The sequence below is a fragment of the Vigna unguiculata genome, chromosome 5 (assembly GCF_037176805.1).
Source record: "Vigna unguiculata cultivar grain cowpea cultivar isolate G323 ecotype 2 chromosome 5, ASM3717680v1, whole genome shotgun sequence".
Classification (NCBI taxonomy): Eukaryota; Viridiplantae; Streptophyta; class Magnoliopsida; order Fabales; family Fabaceae; genus Vigna; species Vigna unguiculata.
The window spans coordinates 38966642-38982990 of record NC_140796.1 but is presented as its reverse complement, the minus strand read 5'-3'; positions in this window follow the sequence as shown (position 1 = coordinate 38982990).

Genomic DNA, 16349 nt, shown 5'->3' with positions numbered 1-16349 from the left:
TTTTTTAATTAAACTTTTTTTCTTACATTTCATTCCATTAGACACTCTGATTTCTCAAATCCCTCTCTTTTGTTTTTTATTTTAGATTTCTCTAAAGAATCTCAGACCCATTCATTATAGTTAGGGTTTTTCAAGTTGCTCAACTCCAATCATCTCATTTCAAAACACTCAATCTTAAACCCACTCACTTAGGTTCACCCTCACATTCCTAAATGATTCTTGTGTCACAGTTGGAGTCAATTGGACCCAACCGATGTGGCTAGTGTTCTTCGCTGCTTCAAGGTAAGATTTATTATCATTGTAGATAGTGTTATTCCCTTTGTCTTTATAAATCCTAGTTTTCGATTAACATTTGTTCCCTATCATTAGTTTTCATCTTTTAGCTTTAATATATTTAGTTTGAAGAGGTTGTCTGATGAAGAAATAAGAAATCCTCAAAATGGTCAGATTCGTGTAGGTTGTCAACACCTTTTTTACTATAGTATTACAAGAAAATCTTTTATAAATGATCAATTTTAGGGATAAAAAGTAATTAGTCACTATAATGACTAATTTAAATACCAATTTATAAACAAAAAATTATTGGTAACTAAAATAGTTTCTAAATTGGTAACGTGCAATAATTCAATCATTCCTTGTCCCACTACACTTCTAACACCCAGTCCTTACTCATGTCTTCTCATCAACACCCATGGTACTACTAACTCATTTTCCTTCTCTTTCTACATCTTTGTTTCATCTTACCCTACAATTGAATCCAACCCGTGCCTAATCCATCCAGAACGCAAACTGTGACTATGTTCCACACTATCGCCTGGCGGTAGATTACATCCCGCTAGGCGGTACATCAGTTCTGGGAAAAATCCCAGAATCTGTTGCACTTGCTAAAACCTTAAAATCCCAAAACTCATTCCTATGTCTAATTCTGCAATTCAGTAATGCAATCCTAGTTCCAAAGTTACTAAATATCCATTTCAATGCCAACATATAATCCTTCACATAATTCATACATCAAATACTCGTAAACTCATAAATCCCCAATTTTCCCAACCTAAAATCTCTTCATACTAATTTCATCAAATTAATTCCAATCACATGGAAATTCGACAATTGTTGGCATCCAATCATTCCATCCACAAGTATTAGGCCCTTTTCCTCGATCAGAATAACCCATAAGCCACCAAAATATCAAAATTGAGTCAATCAACTTGCGTTGCCTAGCGAGTGTTCATCACCACCAGACTGTTCAATCAAAACCCAGAAAACTGGGTGTGCAAGGTTGCGTCGCCTGGCGACCAGTTCATGTCGCCAGGTGGTTCGTACTAGGAACCCGAAAATACATTGGAAATGACATGAGTCACTTAGTGGCTTTGAAGGCCTGCTAGGCGGTTTCTGGAAAATTTCTAGAAACACACAATTACCCATATTAAGTAGCATTTAAGCATTCAAGAATACATACAATCACGCAACATAGTAATATGAATCTATATACATAGAGTCTAGGTCCCCTAACCTAGTATTCCTTACTCCAATTGAAATTACTATAGTTTCTTCTTGATTCACAATGACCTCCCTTTGATACCACTCCTACTCCTTACAGCAAGGTCTTCTTGATTCGGTCCATGCGCTTAGAATTCTCTCTTCTCAATACTCACAAGTGACAATCTCCAAAGCACACTTTTTCACCCTTAACTATCATTTAATTATGCCTTAATTAGGAATGATGGCGAGAAAAAAGAAAATTAAATAAAAATGAACCAATCAATCAATTCATGTTTCGTGATAATTCTCATACATCTAGGATTGTATTATCACTCATCATGATCAAGCATATTATTAAAAATAATAAACTATTAAAAAACGCACAAATGGCATACATAAGACTCGAACCTAAGTCCTCCCAACACAATTAAGTACTCTCAACCATTTAAGCTAATATTATTCCTTATGATAATTTCTTACATTAAATGTCATAAAGATTCCCACTATCCGCATTTATTAAATAATTATTTATTTAATTATTTAAATTTCTCGGGTCTTACAGTTGTAGCCAGAAAAAACTCTTTTTGTTTTTTTTTCACCCTTTATGGACTCGGGTGTCATGGAACCCAAGTAGTAAGAAGTTTATGCCTCGACTTTCAATTGAACTGAGGTATAAGGTTTGTTAAAATTCCCAATTCGTGAACGTCTTTCCTCCATTTCTGCGCGAACCACATTACGTTTTCCTCTTCTCCATTTCTACACGAACCACCACCACGACGAACTCAGCATTGCCTCATCCCCCTATTGTTGGCATTACCTTCGATGACGAGTTGGTTAAAGTTAAAACCTCATATTATTTACTGTGCAAACCATAACTTTTGTTCTCCTCCATTTCTACTGTGTGAACGAACACCACAAACTCTAACAACTAGAACAACAACTATGCCCGTTTCCGCCTCCTCTGCCTACTGTTGGCGTTGCCTTCGACGATGAGTTGTTGCACCTCTAACAACTAGAACAACAACTACGCCACCATGTTTGTTCACATGTTGTGGTATTTTTTGCAATTTAAATCCATTTTTTGTGTATTTGTTTTGTTGCATTTTTTTGGCAGTGTATTGAGGAGATTATTGGTTTGTACCTACTCTTAAATTTTCCACTTGAAATTTGAGATTATGATGATTTATGACTTGTTAGCATTCTTAAGCTTTGATGAGTTTTTTCAAGGGTTTTGCACCGATATGCATGTTTTCAATCACTTACAGCCATATGGAATTGTTATCAGGCAATATCCAAAGGTCGATAAGGAAAGGAAGCACAAAATATTATGAAAGTAGGTTTGGTGTTACTTCAACATTTGCTAATGTTAATTTGACACTATTCCTACATTGATCAATCTTTGATTCATTCCAAAATTGTTTAATTTTTTCAGGTTTATAGGAAAATTTGTGTCTTAAAGAAAATGATATTGATGTTCTAACCACTGCATACGAGCCAATTGTTATAAAGTAAGTTTTAGAATATATTTTTCATGGCAATACGATCTTCCCAAACTTGTCCTACAATTCAAGTTATGCATGATTGGATGAGTTCTATTGAGTTTAGGTGGATGTTAAGGTTTTGTTCAAACTTTTTTTGGACTAAATAAGCTCATCCCCTATAGTTTAAAGGCTTATGAAATTACACCCAATACTCGTCCCTTTTTTCATTATTTTGATCTCTCTAATCCATTAGTGAGAAATCAGAAGGTTTGTGTCAATAAAAAAAGATTCAAAGTATTATTCTAGTATATACACAATATTATGAGCACAATTTACCTTTCCTTTGGGTGGAAAATTATCTTTCCTGGTTAATATGATAACATCTAATCGATCATGTAAATCTTAACATGCTAGATTTAAGTAAATTTGAGTTCAAATAAAAAATAAAATATCATCTGTCGTAGGGAAAATCGTGTTCTAGACATACATTTTGATTTTATTATATTTCCTCAGCCCTTTGAGTGAAAGCACAAACACAGTTTGTGTTGGTGTAGCCGTTCCAACTGCTCAAGTTAGATGTATGCCCATGGATGAGGTGTTTAAACTAGTTGTTACAAGCTTCAAGGTTCTTGACTAGAATCTTCTTTTATGCAAAACCCTAGGTATGTCGGGAGCAAGCTTTTGCTAAACTATGTGGAGCCAGGCTTTTATATTTTTATTTTAGTGAAATTTGGGAAAGGTGCAAATGCCATTTTTATCACTATATACCCTCATGTGTTTTTTCTTTGGTCCGTAAGTACTCTAGTTCTTTGACATTTGGTTATGTTTCAGGATTTCACATAGTTAACTTCAGATTGTCACTTGTAACTGGATAGAATAATGTGTATGGAAATATCAGTGACTCATAAATTTGTACCTTACCATTTTCATAGTTCAATTGTTGGACATAACATGTTAGAAAAATCAACTACTATGTGCAAAGTACATTATACAAATGTACAATAGTACTTAATATATCTATTTATGGTAGCATGTGAGCTTGTAATGAATAGTACATTAATATGAATAACATTTAAATATTTTGTCACATTTCTTGTTTGAATAGCATTTGGCTTTTGTTTTTGGCTAGTTTTAGTTTTCTGGTTGAAAATTTGCAGGTATGGTGTGTTGGATATGAAAGAAATGGAACCTGTAAAATGACACCTTTATGCTTCGGTTATAACCAAAACCGAGGCAGAAGGTTATTTCCATATTTTTTTAATAGCTAATATGCCTCGGTTGGGACATAACTCAGGCAGTATATCTCACTTTCTGCCTCGGTTGGACTAGACCCAAGGTAGAAAGTATATTTCATTTTTTTTAATTTCTATTGCCCATTAGGCCTTAGTTGTGGAGGGTACCGAGGCAACAACCTTTAAATATGTCTCGGTTCATAACTGAACCATAAACAAATGCCTTTTTACCTCGCCTGCATATGCCTTAGGTGCGAACCCAAAGCCAAAAGTCAAAAATAACTGCGGCCATTTCCTTTTCCTGCATTGATGGCAAGATCTGTCAATAAATCTGTACGATCCAAGAGGAAAATAATTAGAATCTTTGCAAGCAAAGTGGTAGAATGTGGAAATGGTTTAAAAAATGAAATATCTAATGAATTATAATGCAAGTGAAGTATAATTCAATTGGTTGAGAGCCTTGGGGTAAGGTTGAGGGTCATGTATTTTAATTCATGTCTTGTGCATTTTATTTTAAATAATTAATTTAAAAATAAGCTTATGTGTGAGTTGGTATTGTAATGCTTGTTTGTGATTATCATTGACAAGAAACATGTGTTAGCTTATTGGTATGAAGTGCTTGGTAATCCTTTAAGGATGTGGGTTCAAACTTTAACCAGAGTAAGCTAGGTGTTTTTAGTAAAAGCAAAATATTTTCTGAAATAATAGTTTTATTTATTTATTCAATTTAATAAAAAATAATGGGTTGTACAAAACATTAGATGGGCTAGGTCAATTTTTTTAAGAGTGGAAACCCTATAGGAGGGGGAGACTAACGTGAGTTTAGAAAGAGTACAAAAGATGATTGTTGAATTTTTATAAACACCTTGTAAGTGAGAGGATGGCATTTGAGTTTAGATAAATAATGGTCAGAGGTTCTTAGAAGGTAGGATTTGAGCAAGGAAGGAAGAGATGACATCTTGGTAGAGTAAGAAATTTTCTATGGAAGACGAGCTTTTGATCAAGGACTCAAGGTAAGGGGAGCTAACCCTATATTATGGTTTTGTTTGTTTAAATTGAAGAAGAATTGGGTGGAGGAGATTGGTGGAATCAATTTTCATGCAGTCTTGAAATTAAGGTTCAAGGTGTTGTGTTTCATGATGGATTTTGATGTGATGTTTAGGTAATGATTTGGTTGTGTGCAGAATTATGTTGAGACATGTTCCAAATAGTGTGAATGTAAGTTTTCTTAAGCTTGAATTGATGAGTGTAGAGTTCATTTGTTGGTGCATTATAATATTGTTTAGGGAAGGAGATAAGTTTTGTTGTTGTATGTGATTATGAGTGCAAAATTATGTGTAATTTGTGGTTATTTGATTTAGTGCATAAAAGAAGTGATTGGGATTGGTAAGTACTAGAGTTTTTGGTGAAATGGTAAGTATTGGTTAATATTGTGAAGCCTCCTTGGTGCAATCTTTTGCTTTTGGCTACTTTTGGTTACTGAAATAGGTGCACTTACACTATTTCGTATACTGCGAAGTGTTTAGTCACTAATTGAGTGGCTTTATCCGTTGAGCGAATAGTGATGCAATGTTGAGCAGCTAAGCTAGTGACTTTGTCTGTTGAGCGAATTTTGGTGCAATGTTGAGTGGCTTATTAATTGGCTCTATCTGCTGAGCAAAAACAAAAGTAAGGTAAATGATGCTTAACGTTAGTGTTGAGCATCAGACTGCCTGGTTTGTTTGTTTTGGATGTTTGGAATGTTTTGAAGGTTTTGAGATGATGAGACAAATATGGTATGATCTTCTAATTTTATTGTATGATGAACGCATATGATGTTAACGATGTATGGTCAATTCTATGATGATGAGGTATAAAATACATTTGTGTATGTGTGTGTGGTGGTGTATGTATTCTATTGTAATTGTAAAGCAAGGTTGTCCTTTTACCTAGAGAGCTTTGGTGAGTTGGGTATAAGAGGTTTGTTTCTGCCATAAGGCTTTGGCATGAGCTTAGCAATAATGCTCCTACCTAGAGGTGCTTTGATGAGTCGAGTAGAGGAGTTTTTGCTTGTAAGTCTATGTAAGCAAGGGAAATGTCCTTTCCAAGAGGCGTAGGTGTTCGGGAAAGGTGGTGGTTGGTTATGAGAGAATGACATACTATTTGTTGATATTACTTATTGGTTATATGTGTTATTCATGTGTTGTATGTGTATTGATAATTATGCTTAGGGAGTTGCATGGATATAATAGTTTGATATATGATTTTTTTTTTATCATTAGCTCACCCTTGTATTATTTGTGTTATATGGAGCAGATGTTGATACAAATGCAAATGGAGAAGCATGGTTGTAAGGACCCTCGTGGGGAAAGCTTATGGAAATTTTGGAAAGCACTAGGAATTGTTTTTTTTCAAATAAGTTGTAATAGTTTGACAATTTTATAAATTTTCCAATTGGATAAATTTGTAACAAGTTTCCATTTGACAGCTTATACGGGTTTGTTCAAATGTAAATTTTTAACTGTGTTGAAATAATTTTCTTTTTTGAAAATTTTCTATTTTATTAGGATGGTACAGAGTAATTTGGTTATGTCATTTAATTCATAGTGGCATCCCGAAAGGGGTGTTACAAAATTTGTTGGAAAATTGAGCAACAAATTTCTTGTCAAACTGCTTTTCTCCGTTCTCTTTCCTCTACTCTTTCTTCCTCACACTTTCAACTTCTCTTTGAAACTTCTTCTTCCTTTCCACTATCAAGCTAAGTGTTTGCTTCTGTAACTATTACCAACATAACCCAACACAAATGTGTATGAAGGTATTTTTTTGTTGTTTCAATTTCATCTTATAAACCTTTCTTTGGTTTTCCAGGTGTTTCGAAACCTATTTTTGGCTGATCCAAAGGTAATAAATTTCGATTTTTTTGTTCTTCTTTTTTCATATGCATTGTTACCCGTGTTGTTGTTTGAAGGTGTTTTTTGTTGTTTCAGTTTCATTTTCATAAACCCTTTTTCAGTTTTTCAGGTGCTGTAGACCTATTATTAGGTGAAGAAAATGTAATAAATTTCAAGTGTTTTTTAGTTTCTTCTTCATCTTGCATATGTATTGTTGTCTGTACTGTTGTTTGAATGTATTTTTTGTGTGTTTCTATTTCGTTTTGATAAATTTTTATTTTTTTGTTTTTTCAGGTTCTCAACTTTTCTCCAGAAGCTTCAGCACCACTCACACACTCACCTACCACTCTACTACACTTCTTTTCTCCGTTCTCTCTCCTTTACTCTTTCTTTCTCACACTCTCAACTTCTCTTTGAAGCTTATTCTTTTCCTCTATTCTTTCATGTTTTCTTCTTCTATTAAAAAGAAGATCGAAGATTTTTGAAGATCCAAAATGAAGTTTTCAAGTAGAAGGATGAAAAATCATTATTAAGAGGTTTTATTTTTAAAAGGTTTGATTTTGATTATTTTTCAATTTTTTGAGTTTGATTTTAATCATTTTTGTTTTGTGAGCCAACTCATCCTCCTGGTGGTGTTCCAATGGTGTTCCTCACATGTGGGTCTACAAGGTTAAACTTGAAGGATCTGTTGTTGGATCTGTACATTATTCATGGAAGTTTTTTTATATGGATTTTGTGTATATATAATTTGTTTGGTTTATATGACGACGTTATTGTTCAATAAATATTATACTTAGGATGCATATGAGGTTCTGAAGCAAGTTCTTGAAACTGAATACTTTGGATTTTTTGAAAAGATGAATGACTTGCTTAGTTAAGTTTCTTCAACACTAGATGAAGTTTCTTCAGTGAAACCTCTGGATGTTACAGTCTCTTCAAATCAGTAGCATGGAAAACATAAATTATTATTGAAGACCATTTAATAGCATGGGAAACATAAATTACTATTTAAGACGATTTAATGCAACGAGATGGTAAATTTTATTCAATGAAACCTCTGGATGTTTCGGTCTCTTCAAATCAGTAGCATGGGAATAAATGTTTGTAAGTATTATTTGTATTGCTCCAGATAATCATCATTGCACCACTAGTATAGATAGTTGAACTACTTCATTAATTTAAACTACTCAGAATAATTGTTTTGATGATTCAATTGATTGAGATTCAACTATTGAAGTAATTCATTAATCTCTCTTGATATCCGAATATGGTGCATGTTTGTATAAATATTTTTTCATTATTATTTGCATTGCTTAAGATAATCATCATTGCACTGGTCCACATATTTCAACTGCTCCATATATTGTTTCATCTCCAACATGCTTTCATGATTCAACTTATTCGGATTAAAATATTCAAAAGATACATTTACTTCTCTCATCTACATTTCACACTTTCTTTGTTTGATCACCAAGAATTAGTTATTATAAATTTAATGTCAACATTGATAACAATACCTGCATTTATTTTTGTTTAAAATGTTAACATCAATCTTACATTATGTTTGCATTTTTGTTTTAGTTGATTATTCATGTGTGGACATTACTTTTGCGAGAGACCAAAGTTCTCAATATTTCCTATATTTTATTTTAACAACAATATGTACATATGCATTTCATTTCAATACAATATATAACTCATTGTACATTTTAAACAAAAACAAAATAAAATGTGTGTACCTATCAAGAATAAGTTATTATAAATTTAATGTCTACATTAATAACAATACCTGCATTTATTTTTCTATCAATAAATCTTACGTTCAATGAAACCTTGCACAACTTCCAATGAAAATCTAAATTTATCACTGCATTGGAAATCTAAATTTATCATTGCTCAAGAAACCCTGCACAACTTCCAATGAAAAGATTTTAAATATATTTGCATAACGTCTAAATAATGAATATGAAATCTGAATAAACGTTTGTATAAATTTTTGTAATTATTATTTGCACGGCTCCAGATAATCATCAATGCACCACTGGTCTAGATAATTGAACTGCTCCATTAATTTGAACTGCTCGGAATAAACGTTCTGATGATTCAATTGATTGGGATTCAACTATTGAAGTAATTCATTAATCTCTCTTGATATCCGAATATGGTGCACGTTTGTATAAATATTTTTTCATTATTATTTGCACTACTTAAGATAATCATCATTGCACTGGTCCACATATTTCAACTGCTCCATTTATTGTTTCATCTCCAACACGCTTTCATGATTCAACTTATTCGGATTAAAATATTCAAAAGATTCATTTTCTTTTCTTCACATTTCACACTTCATTTACGTCTCTCATAGAGAACTTCTCTTCTTTGTTTGATTATCATTGCACTGTTTCAGATATTGTTTAATCTCTCTCACACGCTTTCATCATTTAACAATTTCAGATTCCAACACTTAAAAAAAGACCTGAAAATCTGAAAATGATATTCACAAAATACATTTTCAGAAACACTTGAAAACTTCATTTTTATATTTCATTTTTGAAAGTTTTTGTCCTAATCTATTTCCAAATTTGGTTGATTAATAATTATTTTTGTTATTTATTCCTAAATATTATTTAGTATTTAAATTCAAATTTATATTCAATATAAACATATTCCAAATAAAATATTTTTATAAATCAAGTAATTAATATATTTTTCCTAGATTAAAATTGTTTACATTTACCAATTCATCAATAAATATTTATTAAATGGTTTACATAAATAACTCATAAATGGTTTCATATTCCAAAATTATAATTGTTTTGATTGCATTGCAAATAAACGTAATACAAGATAATGTGATAATGATGACTGCTCACGAAACAATGCAAATATCTTCGTATTACTAAATTACTAAATCTGAGCGTATTCCAATTCATGAAAACACAACTTTCAATAAAGACGTTTTGAAATTTATTGGACCATTAAAATGATTATTATGTTTGTATTTTTTTAAAGTTGATTATTCATGTGTGGACATTACTTTTGCATGAGACCAAAGTTCTCAATATTCCTATATTTTATTTTAACAACATGCATTTCATTTCAATACAATATATAACTCAATGTATGTGTGTACCCATCAAGAATTAGTTATTATAAATTTAATGTCTACATTGATAACAATACTTGTATTTATTTTTGTTTAAAAATGCTAATATCAATCTTACATTACGTTTGCGTTTTTGTTTAAGTTGATTATTTATGTGTGGACATTACTTTTGCATGAGACCAAAGTTCTCAATATTCCTATATTTTCTTTTAACAATAATATGTACATATGCATTTCATTTTAGTATAATATGTAACTCAATTTACATTTTAAACAAAATTAAAATAAAATGTGTGTACCCATCAAGAATTAATTATTATAAATTTTATGTCTACATTGATAACAATACCTTCATTTATTTTTGTTTAAAAATGTTAACTTCAATCTTAAATTATGTTTTCATTTTTGTTTAAGTTGATTATTTATGTGTGGACATTACTTTTACACGAGACCAAAGTTCTCAATTTTCCTATATTTTATTTTAACAACAATATGTAGATATGCATTTCATTTCAATATAATATATAACTTAATGTACATATGCACGGAACAAAAGTTCACAAGACACCTGATTACTGTACCTTGCCGTCAAAACCACACCCTTCAATTTTATTCTCAAATGTAATCATTTCAATATTTTAATATAAATTAAGTATAACTATAAACTATATATTGTGTAACTATAGATTATATCAATATGTAATGAACATAATTAATGGTCTTAAATAATTAGATAATGAAGCAGATTGTCACAATTAGCTAAATTCTAAATGATATATTTACAAATCCACATAAATTATATCAATAATAACAATTGCAAGGCCCAGTTTTTCTGTCCTAATGTTTTAAAGGCTGCCCCAGTCTATTGGGCCTAAGGGCTAGCCCAAAAGAGAAATCCAGACCTAATCTGCCCTAACCCTAACCATTCTGCTCACTTTCGCAAAACAAACCCACTTCCTTAAAGTTGCTACTGTCTTCATCTGCTAGGGTTTGGACCTTCACCGCCTTCGAGCTAGTTCAGTCTCGTCCTCTGAGCCACGTAAGTTACTCCTTAGCTAATATTAGTCTTCCTCCAGCTACGATTTTATAATCCCAGTTAGGGTTTCGTGATAACCTTGTCCTTGTTTTGTTCCACTGTTTGTTTTCAGTTTTTGGGTCTGTCCGCAAAACTGTGGTGCTCATTGTTGCATATCAAAGTTCCTGCTAGCTTTTCCAGGTAAGGGAAGCTAGGGCTTGTGTATTTACTTCGATTGTTTGGGTTTTCCTTGTCACCGTTTTGTGATTTATGCCTTGTGTGTTGTGATTGAACTGTGAAATACTTGGTTTGTTGGTTGGGTGCGAATGTGTGGCTGTTGCAGGGAGAACAGTGGTGAGACCTGTTACTCTCGCCCAAGCGAGACTGACTCACCCAGGCGAGACATGCAGAAACAGGCCAAGGTTACCCTCGAACTCTCGCTCAGGCGGAGAGCTATTGTTTTGAGCGAGGCACTATCTTGGTCAGGCGAGAGACGCTCGCCTAAGTGAGAACGCGTGGAAGCCATGGTGTGTTGCTGCATTCTTAGCCCAGGCGAATAACCTCACCTTTGGGCGAGGGGTGGTCTCGCTCAGGCGAGGAAGGCTCGCCTCAACGAGCATGCGAAAAACCTCCCAGGGCATTTGTCGTGATATCGCCTAAGCGAGGGCTGCAGCTTGAGCGAGGGAACTCCTCTTGCCTGAACGAGGGCGTCTAGCTTAAACCAGATACGCTGCAGGCCACGATGTTCTGCTCACATGGTTGTGATTGGGTGTTTGTTTGGTTGGTTCGTTTCATTTAAAGTATGATACGTGTGATTATGCATGAAAAAACTGTGGCTATGAATTTGGATTGATGAGTTAGTGTGATCTTGAAAAGTAGAACAAATGAGATGGTTGGTGATTTAAGTGGCATGGCATTGGAATGAAATACAATACTATGTTCATGAATTGAGAATGATGAGTTGGTGTGGATTCAATATGGAAAATAAATGAGGATTGGTTATAAAGGTTGGCATGTGATTTATGTGCATGATAAATATGACTTAATTGATTGAGTATGTTTGGCATGTGGTCAGTACGTAATTCCTTGAAATCTCTAGGTGTGATTTCAGGGTCGTGCTTCAATGGTTGGGACGTAATTCCATGACCCTTGTTAGTGGGTGTTCATGGTGGTGCCCCATCTATATAATTTGGTAAGGATTCAAGGTAAGGTTGCATCCTAACACTCTAAGGAGTCAATTAGTCTCACTTAGAGCGGACTGACTTTTGTGGTGAGAGTAGCAAGAGGCTTGAAACTCATTAAAGGCTAACCTTGTGTGGGGGGGATTGAAACATTGTAACACTTGTAACACTTAGCTCAGGGGTGAGCAGGGTAATCCACCACAAGTGCAAGCATCCGCTGAATCCGACTAGATTATATGTAATCCGGATAAGTCAAGTCTGAGTCTAGTGCATTGCTTGAGAAGTCATAACATGATTGGTTGATGAATAATGTTTGGATTGTAATAGCATGTGACTGCTTGATAAATTGTTTCTACTCTAGCTTACCCTTTGCTTGTTTGATTGCTTTGTATGTGTTTCTTCTACTTTTGCGATGATCATCAATTTATTGATGGGAGCAGATGCGAGAGGTACTCGAGATCAACAGAGAAGAGATGGTTACACTGCTTAGTCTACCTGGGTTGGACTTCATGTTTTATTTGGGTTTTTCTTTAGGGTTATGGCCCATGTACTTGTTTGTCCTTTGAATTCCTATCTAATTCTATTAAACTTTATATCTGGTTTCTCGTTGGCATCGTGGCGTGCCTTGATTTTTTTTTTTGTAAGGAATGGTGTTTAAACTCCAGGACTGCATTTTTGTATTATACTGTGTGATGTTTCCTTTAATTAAGATTATTGATTAAATGGGACGTTACAACAATACTTCAATTTAATTTTTAACTTTTATATATATATATATATATATATATATATATATGTATGTATAATATTTAAGCAAAATACATATAACAACAATAACACAAAAACAAAAAGACCCGTGTGTCTCATACTAGTTGATTTGATAATTTAGGAATATTTGTGAGGTAATTCTATGCTTTCTGCATTGTTTAATTGATTATAGGTATTCTTGCATTCTATTTGTTCTAATTTTAAAATATTTAATTTTATTTGTGCAATGATCCTATGAAAATGAATTTGATGGATATGTTAAGATTGGCGGATCGCATGATGGTTGTAAGTGTTAATTATTTAATATATACGGAGAAGCCTAAAATAAAGTATGAAATGTCCAATGTAATTTGTTTTAATCATCAAAAATGATAAATTGACACTTCAAATGTAACACCCCATTTAATTAAGTACGTGAAATTAAAGGAATGTCACGAGATAGATACATAAAAGCGCGGTCTGGGAGTTTTAAACTCACTCCATACAACCCATGGCACACCACGATGCCCAAAAGAAACTAGAGGAAAAGTTAACCAGATTGCATAAATCTAAGGACGAACAGATACATGGGTCGCAACCCTAATTAAACTCATACAAAATATAAACTAGTCCACGCGGACTATGCAACAGAATCTCCATTTCCTTGCTGACCTCTGGAACCTCGCCCATCTGCTCCCTTCAATCAAATTGATGATCATCGCAAGAAATAAGAACCACATACAAGACAACCATACAATAAACCAGGTAAGCTAGTGCCAACAACATATATCATACAGTCAAAATATAGTTCTCACCATTCAATATCCATACATCATCCAAGCATGTTATGACTCTCAATCAATACACTACGACTCGACTCGACTCATCCGGATACGTATAACTGGGTCGGATTCAACGGATGCCCGCACTTGTGGTGGATACCTCTGCTTACCCCCAAGCTATGTGTTACAAGTGTTACGATGGATCAATTTTCCCTCACCACAAGGTTAGCCCTTAGTGAATTTCAGGCCTCCTGTTACTCTCACCACAAGAGTCAGTCCGCTCTAGGTGAGACTAACTGACCCCTTAGAGTGTCAGGATGCAACCTTACCTTGAATCCTTACCTAGTTATACCGATGGGGCACCACCATAAACAACCCCCATATATCACATGTCAATTAGTACCAGCTCGTATTACCAACCTTGAGGAACATCTCCCCTCATGTCAATCATGCCACAAAATCACCAACCACCAAGGTTCATAGTTGTTCATACTCGATTTGTGATCACATACGTATCTAACCCCTCATGTAATGTTCACATAAGATCATGCCACTCTCACCCGTCATCCCATATGAACCCCCCTCATCATATATATATATATATATATATATATATATATATATATATATATATATATATATATATATATATATATATATATATATATATACACATTCAACCCATCATACCATCATGCAATAATCTTATTAATCACATGCCAACCATCCAAAATAGAAAGGAACACCAAATTAGACAGCACCCTCGCTCAGCCCCTCGCTCAGGCAGAGAAGTCTCGCTCAGGCGAGAGAGTCTCTCGCTCAAGCGAGAGCTCATCGCCTAGGCGAGAGCTCAAAATCCTGGAACAGAGGCCTCTGCACTATCTCGCTTAAGCGAGACCCTCCTCGCCTGGGCGAGATGCTCGCTCAAAACAATGGAGCTGGTCGTCTGGGCGACCCCTTGCGCGTGAATTACTTGGCGAGCCTCAACTCACCTCGCCTGGGCGAGATAGCTCGCTTGGGCGAGATTATTAGTTCTCGCCCACTGCTCATGCGCGTAACAGACCAGAAACACAGTCAAACAGTTCAATAGCACATCCCACACACTCAAGACAGCGTACAGATCATCAAATCACACATACATTTCAAAAGAAAAACATGAAAATCAATTATTTCGCAAAACCCTAACTTCTCGTACCTGGAAAAGGGTTACGCGAGGCTTTGACTCTGGGCCACGGAGCACTCAGCTCGAGAGATGGACTGAACACTGGCGGAACAGTAGCAGAATAGCATTATTACGGGACCTTAAGTGAAGGAATACAGAAAAGAGCTCTCACATGGAACAAGCATGGGATTGGGGATCACTTACATGGAGCAGAAGGCCAAAAACTGAGCTTGAGCGGACTTGTTCGAGATGAGGAGGCGAACCCTAGCAAAGCTCTTTTGGCAGCGGAGGGAGACGGCTACGTTTCTGTGAAGGAGTGAAAGTGAGTAGGTTAGGGCGAATTAGGGTTGGGTTTTATCACTTGGGCCACCCTAGGTCCATGTACAAGGACAACCCCTTTACTTTAGGGCAGAACGTATTAAGCCAATTTTAATGGGCCTTACATAAAATCTTAAGAACATTCAAAAGGGATAAAAGAAAATATATATTATAAATAATATCGTATAATAAAAAAAGAGAGATAAGGAAAATTGTTAATGTTGATTAGGTATTACAAATAAAAGGTGTTAACGTATCACTGCCTTTTTTTATCTTTATAAATAGAATAAAAGAAGTGAATGGATAAAAACATAAATTATAATGTTTATTAAAAATAATATCTCTTCATTAAAAAATTGTAAGTATAAAACTCTTTGATTAGAAAGGTAGTAATGAATTTTAATATTAGATAGGCAATTTTCATTTGTTACTTTATTAGGTGACTTTTGCCAATCATATAATCTCGTACAACTATTTTATATATGTAGCACATATTATTATTATTATTTATTTTAAAATTTGGAGATTACTTTTTGTATTTTTTCATTAAAACATATTTATCATATAGTTGTACGAAAAATTGTGAGTGACAAAGATGATTTTTGTAATACAATCCTGCGTCATGACTGCGTCTTTCTGCATCAATTTTTCTAACTTTCTGCAACAACCCACCTTCAGAGACCAACAATTTAAAAAAAAAAGTGATGATTCTATCTTATAGACCGTTTTACAGCGAGCATTTATTTACCAAAATTATAAATGGGTATGAACATCTTGTACCCGTTTAATATGTATAAATTATGAGAAAAAAAATATGTACAATAATATTTGATGAAAAGTAACTAAAATATAATCTTTATACTAATTTATTAAAAATTTATCCAATATAAAATATAATATTCTATAATATAAAGAAAATAATAAAATTTAATATATCATCGTAATACAAAATTATTTAATAATACTATAAGAT